Source organism: Corvus hawaiiensis, chromosome 2, assembly GCF_020740725.1.
Source record: "Corvus hawaiiensis isolate bCorHaw1 chromosome 2, bCorHaw1.pri.cur, whole genome shotgun sequence".
In the NCBI taxonomy this organism is placed as follows: domain Eukaryota; kingdom Metazoa; phylum Chordata; class Aves; order Passeriformes; family Corvidae; genus Corvus; species Corvus hawaiiensis.
In genome coordinates, this window is record NC_063214.1 from 64,143,864 (window position 1) to 64,161,327 (window position 17,464).

A 17,464-nucleotide genomic window follows, 5' to 3' on the forward strand; every position below is an offset into this window, starting at 1 on the left:
TCTACCATTTAAGCCTGCTGTATTATAAAATGCCATTTTAAAGAGTTGCAGCTGAACCTGCTCACCATAAGTCTGCATTTATTTCACAGATGTCTATCACACTGTCATCCCACAGGTGCACTGCAACTTTAAAATTTTCCTGGGCCTCATCTTGTGATGTAAGAAAAATGTATTATTCAAGAAGAAGAAATGGCAGCCAAAAAAGTAAATGCTGCAAAACGTCATTTTAAAATACAACTTGGGCATGCAAATGCAAGTAACCTTAGACGGCGATAATATTTGTACTCTCAGCTAAATATGATGTGCAAATGGTGGTGGAAGGGCCAGGCCCTGAAAAGTGAAAGTCCTCTCCAGGGTACAAGTAAGAAATAGATACGAGGTGTTGGGTGGGTGGGGGGCTGGGGGCGGGGAGTGCAGTGTCCATTAGTGTAGGAGAAATTTGGGTTTTTTCTATCTTCTGCTCAACTGTCATCACTGAAAATTTTGGAAAATTGAATCCATCTGGAGGTTATTTTCTGACTTGAGTGGAACTACAACTCTTTAAGTGTAGTCCTGTTGCTCCATTCTCACAGAGTATCAGAAAATAAGCAATGTAGAACGTATAGGCAGAAAAAAAAAAGGAAGAAAACACATTAAATATTAATTTAAGCACAATCACACATTTAAGGAAACACTTGACTGTTTCTTCAAAGTTCAAACAACTATGAAGAACATTCTCTCTTCACTTCATTTCACTACACTTCATCTCGCCCTTCCTTTTTCCTCCTCAACATGCCATGCCTTTTTTTCCACCTGCAAGTCATCAGCAATTTTGTGATCTAAGATTCCATTTCAAGGTCAAACTCTGCTGTATGTCTACATGAACCATCCCTTTAATTCAGTCAGGCTGTTGACATACACAGGTACACTGGGAGGAAGACAATGAAAAAATAACTAGGGAAATATTTTTTTTCAGTGGGAAGTGCCACTGGTCCAAAAAAAAAAAGATTTTCAAATCTCAGTTTGAATTTTAGATCTCCATTAGAAAACTAGTTTTATTTATGTACAAATCAGGAAAACTGTGAAGGACAACAACTAATTAACTCTTCAATAGCGAAGTATTTAAAAACCACTTTTCTGAATTAGAACGGTAGTGTTAATAGAAATATTTTCAGTGTGCAATCATATAGAATTGCAACCCAGTGTTATTTCTAAGTCAAATAAAAATTCTTGGGTTTGACATTTTGAAAATTAAAGACTGCGTAAATGTGAAGATAACAAAAGTTAAACTAGAATGTAAAGGAAAGGGTAAAATTAAATTGCAAATACACTTTAAATTAAATAAATCACCATAACTTGTTCATAATTTTGGAGTATATGTCATTATAGTTGAATACCTTCAATCCTATATTCTCGTTTCATATTACTTGTGGTACCCGCACTGAGATACAATAAAACTGATGTCTTGTTTATTCTTAAATTGATTGAGAGTAGATATGGCCTGATAATTTTGGTAAATTCTTCTCTGATTAATCATTTTGAAATTGTAACAAGAAAAAATGCTTTATAGAAAAAATCATAGAAAATATTGAAATTGGTTTATAACATCAATTGAAGTTACTGTTTCATATCAAGGCCTTTACTCCTTGCTTTACCTTGCTTGTTTTTATCAAGACTGGAAGACAAGATAGATTAGTAACAAAAAGCTCTGCAACAAGGAACCTTAAAAATCCTACTCCCTCATTAAAATGTGTATTTCACGTCTTATTTAATCTACTTTAAGTACTGATTTACCAGATATTTCTTGACTCTTTGTTAATAACTAGAAAGGAGAACCAAAATATCTTAAAATATATATCTTTATTTTTCTATGCAAACAAAAAATATGATTATTAGGATCTTTCTTGACAGTAGTGCAGTATCTCTAATTAATTATCCACAGTAAATTTCACTTATGTCAAACAAACACCTAAGGCATATTCTTTTTTTCCACTTGGAAATCTGAAAGTCTGCTAAAGAAAAAGGTTTTTAGAGAAAATAGTCTTTAGTTATAATTCTGTTAATTTTGTGCAGTTATTGACACTTGCTTCTTTTATATGCTTTCATATTATTTTCCTAGTGGAGGATTTACATTCAAATAACAAAAGCTGAAAGATTTATGGCTTAAAATATTGGCAAAAATATAATAGAAAGGTACTGAAAAGTCTATTGCAATTGAACGGTGTTGATTTAAAATTGCACTTTCCTCTTAAAGATTTTAATTCCACTGGTGAGCTTACTTGTTATTTATACAGGAAACAAAACCAGTTCCTCTTTACAAGCTTCACTTTCACATTTATAATATCAGCTGCAGATACTGTCCAAGCTGAGACAGAAGAGGGTAATTCTTTTGTTCACTCTGATTCTGTGATTCAGTTAAATTTAGATAAGTTGGCAAACAAGGAAAAAGAGAACTATAAAATGAAAAAAGTAAATGTGATTCTAAAGAAAAAAAAGTCCTAAAAAGAAATTGATGACAGCAGGTTACTGAAATAAAACAAGTATACAGTGATATCCCAGAAAACTTTCTATTTTTCATTTTGTTTCAGTGCTTACAAAGCTAGTTTCTTCTTTTCTAAATGATCATTAATAAAAAGGTCTCATAATGTTACAATTTCTATTGAAAATAAATTGGATCAAGAATATAATTTTTCTAGTAAATTTCTACTAGTGAGCAGTTCCTTAAAACTATACTTGCTTTTCTTCCAGCTTTTGAGTAATTTACTTTTATATAATGTTCATATTTTCTTTGTATTCACTGAATTGCTGGAAATCCAGGCATGGTCATTTAACGAAAATTATACATGGAAAATTACACTCCTCAATGTATAAGAAAGTTTAGCAATTTTGGAATGAGAACTTTAATGAAGATTATCTTCCAACAGTAATTATGGCAAACACAATAAATAGTAACACTTAAATGCAGACAAACACTGCTATTACTGAAAATGTAGCGTTGCGTTTTTTGATGAGCAGTGGGAAGAGTAAAATCAGAAAATAAATCAGCAAATATGAAAAGCTGATACAAAACAGAATGGGAGATGAATAAGTTAATTCAACAATATCATGATGGATGTGGGAAAGACTTCACATAAAAAATACTCCTAATTATTGATAATACTAACTAGATTAAGTAGTTCAACACTTAATAGAGATATATGACAGTCATATGGAATCATCTATGGACTCATAAAATCATCTGGGGATAAACTCCTATGCAGTGAGTTGATGTGCATGGACAAAGAAAAGGAGAAGCTTCTGCTTGTGTTTTTCAACTACAGATGATCTTCAATAACTTTTGGGGCTTGTGAAGAAATAAAATAATAAAAGGTAGAAAAAAAAAGTCAAATATTTATCACTGATTTGAAAAAATCATATCTCAGATAATTTTTAAAAAACTTGTATTAATTCAACATTAGTTAGAATTAAAAGCTGTTCTAAATTAAGAATTCCTTATAAAAACAGAACATATGTTTTTATCATCTAGAACTCTTTTTGATAGCAGGTCTAATAGTAAATGGGAAAAACATTTAAGCAGGCTGAAAAATTATTAAATTAATGGTAATTTTTTATATTCTGTATCACAAAAGAAAAAAAATTGAAACCCTTTCCTATAAAGAGCACTTTATGTCATGTGTGTAGTTTCCATAGTATTTGTCAGTGCACAATGCTTATGTGTAGAACATCAAACATATTGCATAAATTCTGATGTTCGACTATCATGATTGATCTTACCATTACCTCCAGTTGTAGAAATGCCAATAATTTAAACTCAAGTTTTCGCTGCTACTTTGCCTTTGAAAAGATCAAGCTATTACTATTCTATCTTTCTAAAAAAGTGCTACTTCTTTGCAGTGAAAAGATTAAGGAACCTGTTACTCCATCTGTAAAAGGATTTAGATTCTACAGCAAAGAAATCTAACAAATCTGGGCAAACTGCTCAAACAGCTGACAGAGTGAACCATTGAAATGGCTCAAACTCCACGGTTTGGAATTCTCCTTTGGCTGTACATTGTCTCAACATGTTACAGAGAAATGCAGAGCTCCCCTCTCTCAGGCCCTGAGCTGGGATAAGGAGTAAATAAACGTTCTTTATAGCACTCGTCATCTCAGGAATTTTGTGCAACTCTTAAGTCAAAAAAAGACATGCCACAAAAATTGAATATTAGATTAAATATTTTACAACTTTATAAGATAGAAGGGAGGAAAATAGAACAACATTGTCTAATAGGATTCTGTAATATACTTTCTGAAAAGATGAATTCTTCATTTTTCCAAATAATGCAGAGTAGAAACTATTTTAGACCAGAATATGTTTCTGTATCCAAATGTCTAGGATGCTCTGCTGCAGGGTGAGAAGTCCCAGACCATTCCAGACAGTGTCTGCATCTAATATTCAGCACTAATTGTACACACCTGTATAATGTGTCAATTTACCCAGGCTGGTAGTAGGGTATACTGTCATTTCCTCTCCTCTTGACTGAGTATCTAAAAGGATCTTGCATGAAAAACTTCTGGAAAAAAGCAACAGTCACAAGGAAGATCAGCCCTGACCTCAGTGTCAATGTGCTTAGTGCTAGAAAGCCAGGGTATGCCCACCTTCAACTACTCAAAGAACCTGTGAAGCAGATTTGCATGAATTTAAAGAATTGTGAATATGGACTAAGGCACTTAGTGCCCTATATCACTGGGTGCATCTAAATTCCTTCCTCCTTTTTGATACCTAGTTTCTTCTTGCTCTTGCCAAACAGATGCTTGTTTCAGACTGGTAATCTGTGAAAAAAAGAGATCTGGGCCAGAACTCAATGAGGAAAATGAATAGGAAAATGCACAGCAAAAACAACAGACCATCAGCTTTAGTTAGTTTTCTTCTTCTTGTAATTTAGTCTCATGTCCAAAAAGTAACTGTATAAGTATTACTTCTTTATATATATAAATAATAACGTAAAAATATCATTAAAAAAATCTATTAGTGACATTCTATTATGTCTTATAATTGAAGTAATTGTTACTCTACAACACATCTACTGTGCCAGTAGACATTAAGCAAACATTAGCAAAACCAGAGAAATTTCATTGCAATGTTGGAATGGAACTGTGTTATAGGCTGATTTTTTTTTCTTCCTTCTGCAGTGAATCTTTCAGCCTAATAACACCTATGACTAAGTTTCAAATTCTTACTGGCTCTGAAAGATGTCACAAGAATTTTCCAGTGAAAATCTCTTACCACTTTATCCCCCAGCACCAGACTCCAGCAGCCTTGCTCTCAATTTTGGTGACCTGCTGCTGCATGAGAAAAACTCCAACCACCTTTCAAAAAAAATCCCACTGCTGACCTTAGCTACAACTTTTCAGTACACCAGTTTCTGCTTATGCATTGCACCTACCAAAGGGAACTTTTCTCTGATGGAATTTCTTTCCCAGCATACGGTCTTCTCCAGTTTACCCTGGTGGGAACTTCTCTCTCTACTGCAATCTCCACATAGCCAGGGAATACATCACTGTTGCTAAAATGTTTTCGATGCACTGGTTAGTTCCATGTGTGCCATTAGCTCCATCCCATCCCTGCTGCCATTCCTTCTATATTCTTTGTATTTTAAACTGTAATGATCATTTTTTTTTGCTTCCTCCTCCCCAGTTTTCTACCACATGATAATAATCAGTGTCCATCAGTGGAGCTGAAGTTACCTTTAGATAAAGAAGAAGTGTCTTTTTTATTGAATAAGCTTCAGCTGCAGCACAGACCAAAGTATGTGTTCATCCATTGAAATGGACTCATTAGCTTCACAGGGTTGTTTAAATGTGCAAATTATATTAATTACTGCATAAAAATTTTTGGTCAGGTTGTACCCAAAATGCATCAACCATAGAAATGTCAGCTGTGATAGTAAAATAGTATATTCAGTTCAGGGGGCTGTTTTAGTTCCACATTGCCTTTTTGGCTAACAAATACTGCTGTACTATTCTTACATGTTTTGCTTACGGAAATATTTCAGAAATTTAGCATTATCAGCTTCTTTACTTCTCTTGTCTCCCCTGACAAAAAGTTTGCAGAGAAGAGTGTTTGGTAAAGAAACACTTTCCAATATCTTTCCAGTGTGTTTTACACTAAGAAGAAACAGGTTGGTGAAATAATAGCTGCTCTTTCATCACTGAGAGCAAAGGGAAAAGATTTTTTTTTTAAATTTTCATTCTTTGGAATGGTATACAGAAGACCACTGAAATTTGAAGATTGGAGATATGATTCTCTGCTCTCTAATGTGAAGGAGGCAACAAAGGTCTAAAACCAGAGGGAAATTCCCAAGTGCAGGCACATGAATAATTGAATAACAATCTGTTTAGAGAATACTAAAGAAGAGACATTTAGGAAAAAAAGGAAAAAAAAAGAAAAAAAAGAAAAAAGAAAGAGGACAATTTATTTTTTATGACAACATTTAAAGAAAAATTTTCATAGAATCACAGAAATCAGTACAAATCCCCAAATTTTTTTTAAGACAAAAATATTGAATTTTATTGTGGGTTTACCTTGGTTGGCTGCCAGGTGCCCACACAACCACTTTCTGACTTCCTCTCCTCAGCAGGACTGGAGAGAAAATAAGATGAAAAATCTCATGGGTTGAGATGAAGACAAGATTATTCACGTATTACCACCACAGCCAACATCGATTTTACTTGAGGAAGTTTAATTTATTGCCAATTAAAAATAGACTCGGTTACTCAGAAACAAAACCAGAAACCAATCCCCCTCCCTTCCACTCCCCTTTTTTCCCATGTACAAATTTCCTTCTTCATTCCTGACTACTGGACCTCCTCTTCATGCTGAGCAGTGCAGGAGGATGGGCAATGGAAGGGGGGGGTCAGCCCATAGCAGCTCCTGTGTGTCACTCCTTCCTTCTCCTGCTTTTCTTCTGCTCTGGTGTGGCTCTCCACCAGTTTCAGCTTCCTCCACAGCACATCCACCTGCTCTGCCATGGAGTCCTCCATTGGCTGTAATGCAGATCTCCTCTTGTCTGTGGTCCTCCACAGGCTGCAGGGGCACAGCTGCCTCACCACGGTCTTCACCAGGGGCTTCAGGAGAATCTCAGCTTCAATGGCTGGAGCAGCTCCTTCTCCTCCTTCTGCACTGAGCTGGGTGTCTGCAGTGCTGTTCCTCTCACATGTTCTCACCCTCACACAGCTGCTGTGCAACACTTTTTACCCTTTCTTAAACATGTCTTCCCCAAGGTGCCACAGAGCCTTTGGCTGCAGGGCCCAGCCATGCCCTGCATGGGTGGATTGGAGCAACCCAGATCTAGCTGTGTCCGGCCTGGGGCAGCCCTGGACACCCCTCACAGAGGTCCCTGGAGCCCCTGCTGCCTGTGCCTGGACACCAAATACATTGATTCATATAGAAAGCAATTTTGGTTTAATTTGGTTTAGTTATAAAACAAAGCAAATAAATTTTAATACTTTCTCCTGCTATATGTTGCGATCACAAAATCTAATCAATTTAATTAAAAGAGACATTTTCTCAGAAATTCTATAGATTTGGATGAACTCCCATTTCTCCCTGAAATGTTGTTCTTATTAAAACCAGCCAATTATTAGTAATGTATTAAGCCAACCTCTGCAGGCTAACTAAGCTTCTTTAATAACACAAAAGGCTTATAAAACAATCTGCCACATAAATTTTAAAATTTAAATCAATACCAGAATTTTCATGAGAATTTTAATATTTACATGCAATTGAGAAAGATACTGTGCTGGTTTTAGCTGGAGTAGTTAACTTCCTTCTCAGTGGGCTGGTATAGAGTTACGTTTGGATTTGTGCTGAACACAGGGCTGATAACACAGAGATTTTTTTGTTATTGCTGAGCAGAGCTTACACAGAGCCAAGGCCTTTTCTGCTGTTCATACTGCCATGCTGGGGAGGGGGCAGGGGGTGCCTGGAAGGCTGGGAGGAGACGCAGCCAGGACAGGTAACCCCAACTGACCAAAGGGACATTCCAGACTATATGGCATCATGCTCAGTGTGGTGGCATGTAGTATATTCAGTGATTACATCCTACCTCCATTAATACATGAAATTACTTACGGAAGTAGACATGAACCTTTTCCACTGTTCAGAGAGCCAAGTGCTAGGTTGTCTATTTTGATGATATTGCTAGAGGAAGGCAAAAATGAGAAATGCCTTGGGGTTGGGTTTCTGAAAGTAATAATTACTGGGCTTTGGGTGCAACAGTATTTCCCACCATGTCCCCTGTCTCAGTAAATGACAGCCTCATGCAGCTCTGAAAAGGCACGTGGAGAACTGGGTCCTGTGGCTCTCTGTAAGTGCATGCCTTTAAGGAAGAGAGGATAAAAGGCTCTTTGACTTTAAAAAAGTAAAGATAAAATAACAATAGTACATATTACAATTAATAATAATCACTTTCAGAATATCTTACAGCTTCAAAGCACTATGAAACTATCAAGTAATTAATGTTTAATTAGTGAAATTAACATAATTCAATATGCAAAGATGCTGAAATAACAAAGGAGTTTTAAAACACACAAGCTAAATCCCCAAGCCCACCTGAGAAGCTGCACAATTTTGTAGTCAGGTTCTACACTATCCTTGATGTGCTATGAAAGCTGAATGACCAACAGGAGCAGAGTAGACCAGTGGAATAAATCATTTGGAAAAAAATAAAGTCTCAAATGCAATCCAGGCTTTAGATGGTTCTCCAGAGGGTAAAAATCACACACCTTGATGTTCAAGCAACTCATACTACTAATAGATAGGAAAGAATTGACCAAATAGAGGTTGAGGTTTTGTCTTTTTTTTTTTCTTGTAAGCAGCTTTTTATTGCTAATTGATTCTTAACAGCTTATTCACAGTATGATTCTGCATTTTTATACACTTAGAAGTTCCATTGACTTAAACAGGAGTAGTGAGTGAACAAGGAATGGAGAATAGGGCCTTTGAAGTTCAGTGTCATTATTTAGATTTTAGGCATGCCTGGAGACAGCACTCTAGATTAATAAAATGCTTTGCTTCAATTAGATCTGTGTCTCCTGCATCCCTCCCCAATTCCCTCTGCCCTTGTTTAACATACTCCCTTATCCCTTCACATTATCCAGACAGGTGCTCTCTGCTACCAAAGTCTTGCAAGTTTCATGGAGAAGATTCAGTGTGGGGAGGCATGGTATATATATTGGTTTCTTGGCTGTGATGCATAAAAGGAGAATGTGTGAGTCTGTGAGTCTGATTTGTTCTCCCTGAATATATTGTTTCAGAGATTCTTTAAAAATATCTCTGAAAAAAATAATCTTAAAAGATCTTTTAAACAGATATGCTCACTTCTCTGTATTGCAAGCACATTTTCACAATCTAGCACAAAAAATGTAAATCAAAGGAGTATTACTTCTAGCTGATTAATTCTGGGGGAGAGGGAAGACAATATAAAGAAAAAATATATATTCTTTATTATATATGAACTCAGACTTATACCATGACTTTCTCTCATTTTCCACTGTATTAAGTCCCCTCATTTCAGATTTTCTTGAAAGAGACTTAGGAGCATAATGCAATGGCTACTGACAACTGACACATTCTGCAAAGTGGGGCCAGGAAATTATAAGTTTCACATTGAGTTCAATGGGAAAGTCATAAGGCCCTGCTCTTTCTCCCTGGGGGTATTTTCCTGTTTTATTGTCAGTACTATAATGGGCAATCAGTTCCTGAAATGGTGCCCTGCTGTCTAGATGAAGCATTTATAGGGTTTTTAAGCAGTGCATTTGAACACTGCAGAATAAAAAAAGTCAGGCCTTGTAAATTCAGATTTTAGGGCCCTGATCCTGCACTGAACCATCAGCAAACCTCCTGCCCACTTGGAATTCAGAGCAGGATCAGGGTCTTGATTTCTGCATTTGCCGCTGCAATTCAGACCTTTATTTATCATAGCTGGAAACAACACTACAAGTAAAAATGCTTCTAAAATCCAAGTGTCTATCCCTTTTAAAAGTAAACTTCCCTAGATTTATGCACATATATTTACATAGTAATCCTCTGAATGGAGAAACAGCTCCTAATGAATTAGGGGATTACTACAAAAATATATAAATCATCACACGTTTTCCATGCAGAAACATTTTATTAAAAATAGAAGTTCCAATTCAAATGAAAAAAGTCTTTTTAAGTGCCTAACATCACAAACCAGATCCAAGAAAGAACTTATGAGCCAGATTCAATATAAGATTTAGGCCTAAAATGAAACTAAGAGAATTTAGGGATCTCTTAAGATTAGTCTAAATTAGGATTTAGAAGCCCAAACTTGACTACAGGCCAGATCATTATCTAGGTCATCTCTTTCCAGCACTTGTTAATCCTTACAATACCTGAATCTATAAAATGCCTTCCTGTGAGGCTTAAAGTTTACTACTGCTAAAAGTGGCCATACTTGTTCAGCCCTGGCTACTGAAGATATATGCCCATTGCCCAGTCAAATTCCAGACTTAATCAGGGGATAGTAAGTCAGTGAGCTATCTACTTCTCCAGAAAAGTCTGAAAATATTGCTATGTCTTTTTTTTTTTTTTACATCTGCCTAATGCTCAGAACTGTTCTTCACAGAAGCTGGAGGCCTGCTACCAGCCCTGAGCCACCATTAGCCATAAATTTTACAGCAGCCACAGGAAAGGGCATGTTCCACCTGTCTGTGGACGTGACACCTCCATGAAGCAAGAGGCATAGTATTACAACAGATAGAAAGTTTATGACTGATTCCCTCCTAATTGTTATGGCATTTAGCAGGAAGAGGTAAATATGATGTTTTATCAGGTCTTTATTCCTAGAACTATTGTCCTCATAAGCAAACGGCATAGGCAATACATTTCTATTCTGACATAGAGAAATAATGTAATTTCTGTCCTACTCAAAGGACAGGTAGAGAACACTTTCTATGGTCTTTTCTGGTTACAATGGCTTAATTTCAAGAGACAAAGCAAACATTTTTTAGAACTGTCCTCACCAAATTGTTGATTGTGTCTCAGGTGGTCACAGAGCTTGGTGATTTAGGCCATTGTTGTATGGAGGACACATCAATTGCTTCAAGATTTGGAAAACTCCTTACTACCAATGGTTTAACTGCCAGCCTATGGTTCAAAAGACAGGAAATGCAATTTATCACTTTTCAAAATAATTCCCATTGCTGTCTATTCCCCCAAGCTGTGTAGGCTCTCAAAATCAGCATCTCTCTCTTTTCATCTGAATTCTTTCACACCAGAACAAGAATTTATTCATGGGAACCAGCTACTTACTCTCAGCTGAGTGACATATATCTGACTTCCCCACACCTTTTTCATTCTGGGCTCAATTAACCTTGTCTCATGTAAAATGAAAAAAAAAGGATGACAGCTTGAGCAGAATTGAATATTCTGTGAAGACTTTTTTTTTTAAGATTCATTGAAAGACTGAGGACATACCTCCACAGATAGATGTTAAGATGAATATGGCAACCTATCCCAAATTTCACCTGTCTGGCTATAAGCTGACTCCAGTTCCAAGGCTGGGTGGAACCAAGACCAAGTTAATCAGGAATCAGGAGACTCCTGAGAAAAAGAGAGTGTTGGCAACTTTGCAATTTTGAAAGGTTTGAGACTGTTTCAGACACTCCTTCAGCCTCAATGAATAGTTCTATTCAGTAGCAGGTGATTATCCTTAAGAGCAGGACCCATAGACACAGACAAAGCTAGTAGAGACACCCTACTGTGAGTGGTTTTTTGGCAAGCCTCACCAGAGACTTTGGCAGCCTCTCTTCCTCTAAAGTGCTACTGTGCTTTTGTGTGGCTGCATTCTTCATGCAAACAAATACCAATGCCAACCCTAAGAACATGAAGAACTGATAATAATTATTGTTTTCACTGCTGGGTAGCAGAAAAAAACTGCAAGATCAAGAAATATCCTGCTTTCTGAGCTTTTTTTTAGAAAATATATATATTTCTTTAAGCTTAAGTAATAAAACCCAGTTATCTTACAACATATTTGAATTGTGTTTTCATTATATGCAAGTACATTTTGAAATGGATTGCAATTTTTAATTAAGGCCCCATGTGGTTATCCAAAAAGAGTAATTAGTAGCTTCCAATAAAAGTTTTATGTTAATGCTTGTGAAATAATGTATTAGACAATTTTAGAACAAAACAAACTAAAATGAGGAATGTCTTAAATATCGCAACACTTGAGTCCAAATAAAATGTTTCTTTTATTCAATTTTTTCTACTCCATGCCATGTTTGACAAAGTATTTTTAGTAGCTATACATTCATATAACCTCGAGGCTGGAAAATATTTACTTGCTTGGGTTGAAAATATTTCTTTACAGTATTTCTGGTGGGCACTTACCCTGGCCTTCTCTGGACTGCTTAGTGAAATTTTAATTCTGGGAAGAAGGAGAAAATAAGCACCACAAAAAATTGTGATAAAGAAAAAACATGGATAAGAAAGAAATGTAAACAGAGACATAAAAGGGCAACTGGTTTTACAAACTGATTAGGAGCAACACAGGAGGTTGGATGGGGCTTTGAGCAACTGGTCTAGGGGACGGTGGGGTTCCAACTCCCCTGAGTTGGAACCAGATTAACTTTAAGGTCCCTTCCAATCCAAATCATTCTATGATTCTGTGATCATCTACTCACAAGTTAGCAGTGAAAACTGTTTCTAAGTTTTGTAGCAATGCTCTATCTTTGCATGAAACATAATACGCAGTCTAAAAAAATCACTTAGGGTAGGGTGTCTGCCTGACTTCAACGAGTGTTAACAGCTGTTGGGATGGGAATAAGCAGGGTTTTATTGCTTATCCACTTGCCTACAGTCTGCAGCTCTTTGAAACATATGCCCTTTTTGAACCTTGTTCCAAATCAGGGAACAACAAGACTTGTTCACAAGAGGAGAAGTCCCCTACCTCTAAAAAAGATAAAATGTTCATGGCAAGATGACTCCAAAGAATTTCTCTGAGACACTGACAATTTGGGCTGGCCTGAAGGCTTTGGTCTGTTAAACAAACACAATTGATTCTGTCTTGTGAGGAAAGCCACAGTGAGTATGCAGGGAGCAGTGAAGTTTCTGCTGAGTAAGCTGAGATTCTATCTCCTAGAGTTCTGGGTTGTGATACAGGACTGCCAAAAATACATGTGTTAATGACTAATCTTTCTTTCAAGATCTCAGCAGCAAATGACTCACCTCATGCATGACAGTAGCTCCTAACCTCTTGATACCGGCTTGATGTTAGAGCAACTAGAGACCTATTGGAGAGAAACGTTATTGCAGAGCTCTGAATTATGCATATTCTAGATGCACCAAGGCTGACAAGGCTGTGTAGGTGGAAGATGTCACTCGTACTAGATGTGTCTTCATTACTGAAATTCAAACACTAGCTCTTTTTGACTCCAAGTGTTTTGTTTACAAATGAATAATGAGAGCTCTAATTTGATAATTAATTTTTACACCAGGTATTTTTGACTGTGTCTTTTGTTTACTCATTGGCATACAAGGGTTTTCTGGTCTAAGGGCTAAGGGAGAAGGATACACAAACAATGACAGGAGACCTAACCACTATTTATGTTCATTTTTGGTGATTTTCTCCTACATGTAATCAGCACATATGCATTTACTTTTATTACAGTTTTAAATTATTTGGGCCAGCAGATGGAAAGCAAAGGAGGATAGTTATAATTTCTATCAGCGGTTCTCTTCTTATCCCTTTGCCTCCAGCACACGATCTGTGGTCCTTATTTGTCTTCAACAATCTACTGATCAAATATTTATATTCCTAGTTCTTTTACCCTAATAGAAGAATTCAACTGGTATTTCCATGGGAAATTCTACTTCTTCAAGAAAAGAAGAATCTCAAGACTCTGAATTATCCGCTTCTCAGAAAAAATAATCCTGAAAGTTGTCTTAGAATATAAGAATATTTTCAGCAGTTTGTAAGATTTAAATACAAACTAAAATTTCAGACTTTGGAGTCCTTGTATGGAGACATTATTATTTATCTGTTTCTACTGTTTCTGCTGAAGTAATTTTACCTGAAACCTTGTAATTGCTTGATTAGGGAGTGTTGTTCCCTGATAGACTATTACAGCTAGTTCTTCCTTCTTTTTTTTCACTTGCACCTGATTTAGCTCCCACTTTATTGCCCTCTAAGATAATGACACTGCACTTGATACAACTATTTTTCATTCTCTTTCAACACTGTAGTCATCCATGTTATTCTATTTTTCTCAGATCATGATCTTCCATTGAAATGGTGATCCCTCACAATGCTGTTTATGATGTTTATATCAAGGTCCTCAATGGAATACCAATACATTTCCCATCAATGATGCTCCTGGATCTTAATACTTTTCCTTCTAACATAAACCCTTTTCTCTAAAGAATGAACCCCTGTTGTTTTGATTCACAGAAGTATTTTCAGACAATGATCCAAACTGCAGAAGAGACTGTCTTGAGGAAAAAACCCTCTTCGATGTGCAAGCAGGTGGAGCTCTGATACACCACTGCATGGATGTCACTGAGATATCCTGCTTAATTAGTTGTACCTGACACAAATTTAGCAGCTTAAGAAAGGAAGAAAATATAACCTTTTTTAAATTTCTTATTTTTAAATAAAAGTTACAAACCCAGTAGCAGCCCATGAACAATATTTGTAAATTTAATGACTTTATAATAGTTTGATGGAAGACTTAGGGATTAGAAGGTATGTCTACATTAGGAAGCAGTATAGCACAGTAGGGGTCAATCTGTGGAGTGAAACCATTAATTCAAGCAATCTGCGGTGCAAACATTTTAGATGGGGTACTTTAGAAAAGCTGCAGACTTGTCTTACGTGCACCCCCTGAAGTGCAGGAGGTGTGCTACTATAGCACAATTCTTTACTTGTCTTCTATGTACCCCATATGAGGGATTAAAATGTATTCATCCATCCCTTTAATAATTACAAAAACTGGCAAAAATATAGGGTGAAACATCTCCCTAGAGATAAAGTGACTTACTATGTAGTGACTTTGACATGTAATGAGAGACATCAAAGTAAATCTGTGTCTAAGAACTCTTCATTTTTTACCAAACATATACCAGTAACACCCACAACTCTTATGACATCTTGAAATAGAATTGTCTTTGGATTTGTGCTACCTACTTATACAAGTTAGAAGCCCTAACATATCTCACAGAGTCTTATATAAATTTGAATTTTGAATGCTTTTTCTTTGACATCTTTCATATAATTACTAACTTGTTTAAATATCGCTGCGCTATTGCCTGAGGTAAATGCAGTAGAAAATCCCTATGTTCAATGTTATTGTCTTACAGTTTCATCCCCTCTGTCAAACTGAGGACTTTTGTTAATTCTGCAGGGGAATTTTTATTTCATTTTCTTGTTCATTCCTAATGTGGATCAATAAATTGCTGGCTATCTACTTACAGATATAGAATATTTCCTGTGTCAGTTAGCCAAGCTTAAAATGAATCTGTGCACTTTTGTCATTGTCACAGAAAGGTTTTTTTTTCCCCACTGCACAATAATGAAATGTAGAGAAAATACACATTAGCTTTTTTCAAAAATTTATTTAAATGATTGATAGTCAAATCAACTACTGTTCATTCTAAGGAAGGTTCTCAAAGTTAATATAAACTAACTTTAGGAAAGAACTGAGCACATACTTAAATCAGACTTTTTCTTCAGAAGAGCTTGGAGTGAATTCAAAAGGTGGGTGCCAAGCAAGAATACTACATTCACGTACAACAGCTGTGGGAGAATACAGCACAGTGCTTGAAGTACTCAATAGCAGGGAGAACTGGGCACTGACTTCTCTACCCAATTTACATTAAAGTGCCATTAGATAAAAAAGTTATAGTGGCAGCAAGAGTATGGACCGGAATGCAAATCTGGCTCTTCTCTACTCAGTGCAGAGCCTTCTGTAATAGAAGAATTAGGTTTTATTCCAAATCTCCAGCTGTTGTAGCAATTGCTCTAAACACTGAGTTACTCATATGAAAGGCAGACTCCTATGTGAGGTCCAGCCTCATGCAGGCAGTTAAGTGTATCTCAGAGTTACCTTCTCAAATTTGAAGGGAAAGGGTGTTCAGACACCTAGTTTTATAATTTCAAGTTGACTGATCTTGAAATCTCTCTGTTTAATACTCCAATAGCCACATATTCTGTTCTTAGGTGTCTAATTCACCAAAATTCAGTTCCCAGGATATGGCAAATAACATATATTGGCACACAAGCTTTCCTTTGGAGTTTATTATTAGGCTACAGCTACTGCTTTAGGTATCTATGTGGGAAGGTTTTGTACCAGTGACATTTGCAAATCTCTGATATCACTTAGGAGGTGACTAACATTTCCACTGGTAATATCCCCGTACAACTAAGCTCTTGCCGGAGGCCTTGCATATTAACATCAAACTTCTCACAGCATTAAACTGGTAGGTGTCTTGATAATTAGATTAAAATTTCATAAAACAGAGACTACCCAGTGTGCTTCATAGCAAAGCCTGAAACACATTTGGAGTATTCCAGATATCCTGGAATATCTACGAGAACTTTGGTAGGACCCCAAATCAGCCAAATCTTTGAAGAAGACTAGTCTAGATTTTTTCGCTAGAGTGATGTCTCTGAAAAAAACTGAAAATACAGGCTTCATCAGTTCTTTGAACTAGGATAGCTAAACTTTTGGACAGAAAGACTCAAAGTCACTGGGAGATAAAAAAAAGTTCAATTAATAATTAACTTATAAACTAAACCATTTTCCTCCATTTTAGTTCCTCCCTGATCTTAAAGGTAGGTCCTTGCTTCTACACTTTATTTCAGTCATTATGGAGGCTTCCCAGCTGGAGCAAATGGCATGGTCCCCTGTAGTTAGGTAGGGACACTGCTTCTGTCATCCCTGAAGCCTCTAACAATGCTTTCAGTATTCCTGACCTGCAGGATACCAATTCACTGCTATACCTCTCACTGCTTCCTACTTCTCTCTCACCCTTGACAAACCCCTGCACTTCCTATCTCTGTGCTTGCTCAGAATGCTCTCCAGAAAAGATCCAAAATCCCCTACAGAGATCCACAAGGCCCACTCATTTTGAAGGAACAGAAACATAATTTTGAAAAGCGAATTAATAGAAAATAAGGAGAAAAAGTAAAAGAAAATTCTCTGAAGAATTTACAACTGCAAACCTTACTCTACAAAAATGATCTTAACAGAAGGCAAGTAAACATCTAGGTCATCCCATTTCTTCTTCTTACACACCATCTCCTTGTTCAGTGTGCTGGCAGTTTTGCATCCCAGGCCTATCATCCAATACATCCTTAGACTGCAGATCAAGGATAGCATCTAATGCTGCAACACTGCAGCAGTAATCAAGAGCTGCAATACTCATTTCTAACACTACTTCTCTCTTAAAAGGGTGCCCAGAGCCCTAAAGAGAAAT

At 36.5% G+C, this 17,464-nt stretch overlaps 1 long non-coding RNA gene across 8 annotated transcripts in view; it reads right to left on the reverse strand.

Moving 5' to 3' along the window:
- Window positions 1-1,820: 1,820 nt before the first annotated feature.
- LOC125321961 overlaps window positions 1,821-17,464 on the reverse strand; it is a 34,416-nt gene continuing 18,772 nt past the window's right edge. For 2 of the 8 annotated variants that reach the window (XR_007201784.1, XR_007201786.1), the window contains 4 exons: window positions 13,217-13,278; window positions 11,008-12,416; window positions 6,544-6,601; window positions 5,140-5,525 (listed from right to left, as the gene is read on the reverse strand). This is a non-coding gene — a long non-coding RNA (uncharacterized LOC125321961). Of the gene's footprint in view, window positions 4,792-5,139; window positions 5,526-6,543; window positions 6,602-7,955; window positions 8,340-11,007; window positions 13,279-17,464 lie in introns of those variants that run through there. The other 6 variants (XR_007201788.1, XR_007201782.1, XR_007201783.1 and 3 more) reach the window with 5 other exon arrangements.